Below are 9,569 nucleotides of genomic sequence, written 5' to 3'. Positions count from 1 at the left end.
AGTTATTGTGATGTGGTCAAAGTGGTTATGTCAAGGTCATTAGTGAGAATGCCCTAATCCATGGGATGAGTCTTCCCTGATTTCAAGTTTATTTTCAAGGACTAGTTACCTTTACATATGTAAATGTGATTGGTTTTTTCCAATCATGAACTAGCCTTGCATTTATCATGAAAGGCCTTTCGAGAAACATGGTTTATGGTCCTCTTCTCTAAAAATCCATCACCAAGAATGTGTGGTGAAAGCTTAGACCAAAGGCCTTAATCTTTGCATCCTGAAGGATGCCCAAAGGTTTACCTATATTCTAGATAAGATTGAATAGGAGGCTCGTTCCTATGAGTGGTGTGCTTCCCCAGGCCTCCCACCAATCCTTGGTGATCATGTTGACACCACTACCACCATCCAAGATTACGGAGACCATCGTTCCTTTATAAATGATGACAAGTAACACCATGTCCATTTCATCGCTTTTAAAATAGTGTCCTAGCTTGTTCATGGACACTTTTGGCCACCCTTTGTCTGGGGCAAGGAAGGAGAGCGCTTAATGGGGCATAACTCATCCTCCTCCTCCTCTTCAAGGTCAGGTGTGTGGTCTCTTAGATTCCCATTCATCCAATCTGATAAGTCTCTCTAAAGTTAAGAATTTCCTTATAAAAGAGAACTTGTTGAGACTAACACTTTCAAGGATAATAAGGCTTGCTATGTCCCCCTCGTGTGATATTCATGCTCACTTAGCTCTCGTACTCACTCAGAGGTGGACTTGGACGTGATGTGCATTGATTCTTCCCTTGGATGTGGTGCCTCTAATGGGAATTAAAATGAAGTTATCACCTATTGCATCAAATAAAATATTATGGTAACTATGATGAACTATAGAAGGCCAATTTTCACCCCCCATTGAGTCCTCTTCCTCTTCAGGTTTAGGTGTGTGGGGTCTTAGATCTCTAGTCATCCAATCTTCTCTCCAAAGTTGAGAATTTCATTATAAAAGAGAAATTATTGAGACTCGCACTTTTCACTTAGCTTATACTCACTCGGAGGTTGGCTTAGACTTGCTAATGTGTAGGGGATGTACACTGATCCTTCCCTAGGAGGCAATGCCTCCGATGGGGTCAAAATGAAGTTGCCACTTATCAAATTGGAGAAATATTATGGTGACTATGATGACCCATGGATGGGCAACTTTCACCCCCCAACTAGAGAGTCCTCCTTGATTGCATCTAGCAATGTGGAATTTTATTAGGTTGGTCCCAAAGGTAAAGGCTTTAGAATTGGATCTTTTCTTAAAAATGGTCATTCGGCTACATCATTTCACATGCTTTGAGGTTCCCTTATTGGTTCAATGATTGACTCTATAATAGAATCTAGGATAGGCTCAAGCAAGGTTAGTGGTTCATAATCAACCACTTCCTCAAGTAATGGCTCTAGTTTAGTCCACACCTTCCTCATAAGCGCTTGGGCTTCTTTCATTTGTTCCTTCTCCAACAAAAGGTTGGGGTACTCTTTGAGTTTCTTTGGAAGGTTTATGTATTCAATGGGTTTGTTCTCTTTTTGAGAAAAGTTTTTTTTTGCAGGAGATTTCTTGTTGTCTTTGTGAGGGAGGTAGCTTCAAAGCTATCATCAGAACCACTTTCAATGGTCACAATGTTGTTGCCCTTGAAAATTGATGGTGTGTTGCATTTCTGCATGCTCTTTGAGGTTTTCTTCTTTTGGACCTTTGGTTTCAATCTTTAGCCTTTTCAAGGGCTACCATAACCTTTGGGGCTTACACCTCAGGCTTTTTACCTGCGGCTTTAAGGTTGAAGCTACCTTGGATGTTTCCTTGGTAACTACCCTTGCCTTGATTTAGAGCCTGGTGATGTCATTAAGGGGGTTTGTATGAATAAGTCCAAATTGGACACTTAACAAGTTAAGGCTTGCCAAAGTGGTTGATGATCCATTGGGGTGATTGTCACTCTCTTGGGACAATCCTTGAAAGCATGATCAAATCCACACTTGTAACATGTGTCTTTGTATAAAATGATGAAAGTTGGCAACTCTATGAGGACACTCATAGAATCGAGATAACCCTGATTCAGGGTGGAGTTGGGATACTTGGTGTATCGGGGAGTTTATGAGGATACTTAGTAACACAGTGTGGGCACTTATGGAAGCATTGTGACATGTTATTGAAGTCTCTTGCCCTTTGTTCCACCATAGCTTTGAATAAGGATAACTAGGGGTTGCTTTGGATATCCATATGGATTGTATTGCTTATATGACTCATAGCTCTCCTATTCTGGACTCTCAGAGTCCACTGGAAATATCACCACGTACTATTATATTAGTGCGGCTACAAGAGGAACCAATTGGTGTGGTAATATGGGAGGCGGATATGGCATTTGTGGTAGTCTATACATGCTTCTTGGTATAGAGATCTGATCAATGTGCGCACTAGATTATGCGCTGGTAGTGATGATTGCTTTGGTTTTGGGAGCATAGGATGCGATGCCAAGTTTCCCTGGGTTATATCATGGTTCCCATGGCACTGGCACAATGAGCATAATCCTAAGCACAATCCTATTTTTGTCTAGGCCTTAACATCAGACACTCCATGGTTGTATGGTTTTGATGGCAAATTGTGCACCAAACTGTATCTCTTTTTGTGGAAATAGGTACATGTGTCATGCTTTAAGTCATGCTTGAGGTGCTGGATGGGGCTTGCCTTGAGGTTTCCTTGGACCTGGCCCTACTAGTGTTAGCCTAAACAATTTAGCAAATTTTTTGCCAACTTGTCCATTCTCTTGGTTCAGGTGGACGACTTCTTCATCCTTGTCTTAGAGATTGTCTACTAGGTCTATTGTCCTGTGGGGTAACACTCATCAAAGATGTAGTGTCTAGACTTGTAGAGATGGTTATGAAGCCTTTTACTCTTGAGACTGATCATAAATCCGTCGATGATAAGTTATCTAGCCTATATCTCATATGTAGATACTTTATTCTAGCAATATAGTCCCACATGGGGCTCCATCTTCATTGGTGCATGATGAGAATCCCATAATGAATGTGTCTCAACACCTCGTATAGCTAGCCTTTTCATGTGGGTTGAGAGACCTAAACCACTCGCTTGCTTTGTCTTCAAGGAAAATTATGAATAAATAGACCTTGGTGGGCTCATCAATCCTTCCCATGGGCTCACAAATTTGATCAAACTTTTCTAGATACTAAATGGGATCTCTTGTTCCATTAAATTTGGTCATCATCCCTGAGATGTGGATTGGATTTGTTTTGCCTAACTCTAAGTCTCTAGATATTATTTTTGTGGTAACTCCCTATTTTTTTTTTCACAAGAAGATAAATTAATGCCAAGCAAGTCACTCATAAGCCAAGACCACTAACACACCCACCAGTGAGATCGGTAGAATCATCAACACACAAATAGAATTATCAAGTCACCCACAAGTCACCAAGAAATATCTCATTACCTCATGGAACTTCTAGGCCATCAAGGGCTTATACAATGAGAGTGAGATCATTTGTAAAAAGTTTCATTAACATATTCTTATTTGTCACACAGGCTAGCAAGAGCATGAAATGTATGAGCGAGTGGATTCTAAGGTGTAGACAGAATCATGGTTGAGCATTGAGAAGGCAAAATAATGAGACCAATAAAATGCCATTTTGGGATCTATGGAGGATGGAAAATGATCACACAATCCAAGATTAATTATGTGCATAAACCAAGATACAAGAGTCCCTTGTCTACACACTAAATATCTATCTCAAATAGATCGTACCACACTAAGATTGTGGAGCAACAAAAGAGGATGGAATATGATCACATAATCCAAGATTATTTTTATGCATAATTATCAAAATATCTCCTATATCTTTCCCATAATTATGTCCACCTCTAAATGAGTGTGTATTTTTTCATTCCTAACTTTTTTCCCATTTCCAACAACCATTGACTACGAACCTTTGATCCCCACAAATAATATGGACTCTCGGAAAATTTCACCTTGACACAAGAGTTATGCTCCCTCTTCATCTAGTAATCCCTCCCTCCCTCCCTCCCCACCCCACCCCACCCCACCCCACCCCTCCCCCCCTCCCCCCCCCTCCCCCCCCACACACACACACTATGCATAGGCCCTAAATTATTGTAACCCTCATTTTCCAACATGGCAACCTTGACCTACTATAGGAATATTTTGATCATAGGTGGGAGACTCATCTTGCATAAGCAATGCCCTAGAAAACTACTCACTCGCTCGTTGCAAGTCCAATGGCATACACTAACCCTTGACAAGTGATGCTTTTAACACTTTGGTTCATTTCAAATGGCTCTTTTTGACCATTCACAAAATAAGATTTGTCACAAGGTTTTTCATGGGAACACTTGTCAATGTATAAGTTGCTGTGATGAGCCCAATTTAATATTGATGTAGGTCCTATCAAGATGAAGCAAATGTTGCATAAGCATGATTTGATGTTGGACCCATGGGGATTTTTCCATGGGTAGATAAGTGTTTAAATTGTATTTGCTAATGTGAGCCCCTACTTATATAAGAACATTTACACCAAAAATAGGGATTTATAACTATATGGGTTTAAATCACAAGCACAAAAAAAGGACGTAGATGCAAAGAGTATCTATAGCTGCTAGTTCATGGGAGAAGGTCAATGCCACTTGCAAAGAATCTTGTGCTATAGTTGGAATGTCACAAGGAACCACTACCACTACTTCAGCATGGGTGCTCATCACACCTACTAGATTCTTGGTTATTGTGTTGGAGCTTAATTTCTGGAGTAAATTTATTGAAATGTTTTGAGTAAATTGCAACTCAATGGCCTTAAATTAGACATTGTAGAGACTTGTGCATCACACACACACACACACACACACACACACACACACACACACACACGTAAGGTCGAGGAGGATCTTGGGGCCCCTCTCCTTGTTCCTTACTAGCCCTTTGGGATGACTCTACATCTCTTAGGTGGTGGGGGTTCTTTAGTAACTATTCTAGAGGGCAACTCCTTGTCCTGCCTTCTTCTCTGCCACTCTCAACCTCTTCTACATCTTTTCCCATCAAGCCCTCCAGGTTTTTTCCTCTCGACTTGTGGAACCTCTCAAAATAGCCTTTTTTTAATCAAGTTCATCAAGAAACCCAATGCTTCATCACCTTCCATCTCGTCTCGAAGGTGGCATATATGCTACATGTGTGGTGGTAAACAAGAAGGCATTGGCTACCATCTAACGTTAGAGAATTACAATGACACGATTGGGATATAGGTGGAAGCGAATGGACTAGCCTGCATCACCCACATAAGTGCTAGGCTTTCTGTATGAACACATTGTTTAGCATGTTCCATTACATCATAGCCCAAGGCATTCATAACGATGTGCTATGTGCTTGCCTCTGCACATGGGTTTTCCTTTATGACCACCAACCTTGGTACTTTGCAATAATTGAATGCACCTTTTAAATGTAAATGTCCATTGGTTGCTCAAGGCAGATATCTGCTTTGATGATCAACATGTTTACCAGAGGTATGTACTCTCTTGGCACCTTACAACATATTTATCTATAAAAAAGTGGAGAGTGAGAGGATGGTCCACGGCATATCCTTGATAGATAAACATGAGTGATATTGCCTAGAGAGCCATATGGAGATGCTAAAGTAGGCAATTTGACAACCACATCTAGGATAAGTTGCTCTATTTCTACATTGGCTCCTATCGACTCTGTAAGCTCTCTCTTTCTCTATCTCGTAATGTAGCTCTTTGATTATTGCATCCTTCCTTTTGAGCTCTGTTGCGTGCAAAGCATTGGTGTCATGGCTCATGGCAGCAAGTCAGTCCACCTCTCTTTTTCAATGCATTGAGGGCTAAATCCGTTTCTTTATGTAATGTGCCTATAGCCTTGTCCTTCTTTGTGAGGAGGCACTAGTTTGTGAGGAGCTGGGAGGAAAGCCTATTGAGCTTGGCCACATGCTAGAAGTTCACTTCTGATGACGGGTCCTTTCCATGTCTCAAGATTGTTTAGTCAAGGCATCCCTTAAGCTCATAAGCTCATATTTTTGAGCCTCTAGCTGCCTGATGTGTTCTTATAGAGTTAGAATTATTGGGCATTCTCTATAGCCTTTTAATCTTATATTACAGGTATTTGCGAGAGTTGTATAGCATAATGTTGGATCAACTCAATACACCCTACTTAGATGTTTGATTTTCTATGGGAAATTAAGCATTGGCTCTCAAAAGGCAGCCTTGATGGCACACGCATCTGTAGCCATCCATTTGGATGTTTGCTTAGCATTCAAGAAAAATGGTCTCACCAAATGTGTGACCAAAGGCAATGGCATTGTGCCTCTTTGCAATTCTTGCTCTATCTTAGTGGCCTCTTTCTCATGATGGATGTTTGCTACAAGTTGTAGTTGTCATGTATGGGGTCTCTTCCACTCTAGCTTTCTTTGGGTGTGGGGGAGTCAGCCTTCGTGAGTCTGCCTCTTTCATGTTGGGCATCTTCGGAGTTTGAGTAGACACTTGGTCTTCAGCTAGCATCACCATGGGCTCTAATAGGTGTGGGAGGGCTTTGAGGCCAGAATAGATGATTCTTGAAAGTAAAAATCCTTGTTAATCACTCTATAGGTTAACATGGTTTCACTCGCTCAACCTACCATAAGGTGCTTTGCCATCTTACCCACTCGAATGGGCACTTATCTTTTGTAAGACAGCGTTAGAATATATAAAGCAACCTTACCTTGTGCTTAATATCAAGCACGGAAAGTCTAAGGACTTAGTGTACATACTTGCTTAAGACTGGTAGAGGCCGGATCATTTTTAAGTTTGGCCAGCCTAGTGTGAAAACTAGTCACTTGTATGTAAGACATTTTCGACAATAAGAAATGAACAATCATTCCATTGTAATAGTTTTCTTGTAAGCTCCTTTTCTTCCCTCTTCTTGCTTGCTTGCTTGCATGTTATTGGATTCTTACATGTGTTAGATGGATGCTTGTTTGAATAAGGTTAATTATAGGTTCTCTTCCATTAGCTTCTTCTTCCTCCGCCCTTTGTGAGAGAAGACTATAATGATGATAATTCAAACTTCGAAAAGTTGAGTACCGAATTGATCTTCTTTTTTGCTTAGTACTACTCTTTCCACCGCATGCAGCACCTATGTAGTGGTATGTACATGGGATTAATCCTTTAAATTAATGTGGCACATCATAGTATGTGGCCCAACAATCTGGTTTCCTTAGATAGCAGAGCCACCATCTCGGTTGGTTCTTCATTTCAGCACTATTGAAGGCTTTGTCATCGGTTAACCGCCAACATCCATATCTTTCTTCTATTGGGGTCTTCTATAGCTATTCCTTAAAAGGTCTATCCAAGTACATCCACAGCAGTGGGACCTTAAGTCTATGTATAGTATTAATCGGCTCTTTGCAGAAGAGGGAAGGAACTTTGCCAACCTATAAATGATATTATCGTAGATACTGCAGAGGGAAGGGACTTGCTAGCTATAAATGAAATTATCATAATCACGGATACTGCAGAGGGAAGGGACGTCGCCAGCCTTTAAATGACATTGTCGTAATCATGGATAGTTGGTAGGTGTGAGACGTCCCATAGATTTGGCAACCTTTCTTTTTCTTCAAGAGGTTATGTGGGTTGTAAGTTCATGGGAGGGGGTCCCTTGCCCATTAAGGTGTGGTTCTCTAATTAGGAGTCGGCAAGACCTCACCCTCTTCTAGTGGCTTCTAGGCTTCTTGTGGGTGGCTATAGTAGCTCATCTGGATTATTATTAAGCCCATTAAGGTGTGGTTCTCTAATCAGGAGTCGGCAAGACCTCACCCTCTTCTAGTGGCTGTAGTGGCTCATCTAATGGATTATTATTAAGGTCGAGGAAGTTCGCGTCTTGGGGCCCCTCTCGTTGTTTGTTACCAGCCATTTAGGATAACTCTCTATCTCTTGGGGGTTCATTGTTCCAGAGGATGGCTTCCTATTCCCTTCTTCTATGTCCCTCAACCTAGGTTGAAAGTTCGTGGGAGGGGGTCCCTTGCCCATCACACACATACCCATACACACACGCACACACATGCACACACGTACACGCACGTACACATACACACAAGCGTGTATGCATGCATGCACACACACACAAATGGACTGTTGATGGCTTGAGTCTTGCATTCTCCTCTTCTTTTACACATTTTTTATATCCCGTGATCTTTTCTTGAGCTAATAAGCACGATCAATGTAGTTGAAGAATCCTCAATAGCCTTGATTTAAGGTCAAAAAATTTCCCTCTTTTCACTACTAATAATCTACAAGGGAGGAGGATTATAAATTAGGAATGAGGAAAGGGAGGAGGATTATAGATGAGGATGGAGGGTAAATAAAAAAACAAAAAACAAAAACTACCCTAGCATAATGACCTATGCTCTATTACCAAATTGCAATTTTGGGAGCTAGGGAGGATGGAAAAAAAGCACACAAATTAGAATAGATCTCGCCTATAGTTTTTCCATGATTATCTCCACCTCCAAATGAGCATGTTTTTTTGCATTTTTGTTAACTTTTTATCCATTCATCACACCACTAACCGTGGACTATGAATCTTTGATCTACAAATCCTACGGACTCTTAGATGAATTCAACATTGACATAAATACAAGAGTCACCCCTTTATCTATGCATTATTACAATATCACATTTTCAACATAAATGACCACCATAGGCCTTGTCCAAGTTTTACCTTAATAGTGTAGCTATCACATGGCTAGTGTTTCTTATCCTCAAGATAGAAATTGCACACCTACAATGAGTAGGTTAACCTAACTTGGCTGGTTTTAGTGCTTGAGTTATTTTACTATTCTCAAAGTATGTGCTAATTAAGTTTTTCAAACTAACTAGAATGGAAATGTTACCTTTTTATTTTTTTCCAAATAATTTATTGGCTCATCTTTTTCAAACTGACTCACTTTTTTCATTTCAAGTACCCCTAACATATCATCCCCAACCCATCAAACATTAAGAGCTTGGACAAGGGAGATCCCTTCAGTGTTGAAATATTGGGTATGCACTAAAATGGGTGACAAGGGGGGTTATCTTAAATGGACACACTAAAGGGGAGATGTTTTCCCTCCAAAGGGGAGGCAAGGGTTCTCCCATATTGTGTATTTTATATGGTTCATTTAGCTTAAAGGTTTATTTCTATAGAGTTTGTATATGTAAGAGTGTAAAAGGGTAGAAAAATACTCCAAAAGATATTAAAAAATGGGTAAGAAGTAGTAGTTGGGCAAAATTCAACAACCCACTTGAAAGAAAAGTGCTCCTACAAACCTGTAGAGCAAATGAGCTATTGCCACACCGATTCATAGATGTTATCTCCTAATCTCCTACAGGCTTTCTGGTCCTCCTCAACAGTAGTTAGCTTGATGCATATGAGCACCATCATCCTTCAGCTATCTCTTGCAACAACAGATATGGCAATTCTCTTCTTGGCATAAAGAGCCTCCAACATGGTGCATAGCTTCCCACCACTTGGGATAAGGTTAACCCTTAGGGTTTGTATATAAGG

The sequence above is a fragment of the Cibotium barometz genome, chromosome 1 (genome assembly GCF_041138505.1).
Source record: "Cibotium barometz isolate CiBa-2024 chromosome 1, ASM4113850v1, whole genome shotgun sequence".
NCBI lineage: Eukaryota > Viridiplantae > Streptophyta > Polypodiopsida > Cyatheales > Cibotiaceae > Cibotium > Cibotium barometz.
Note: the sequence above shows the minus strand (reverse complement) of the source record.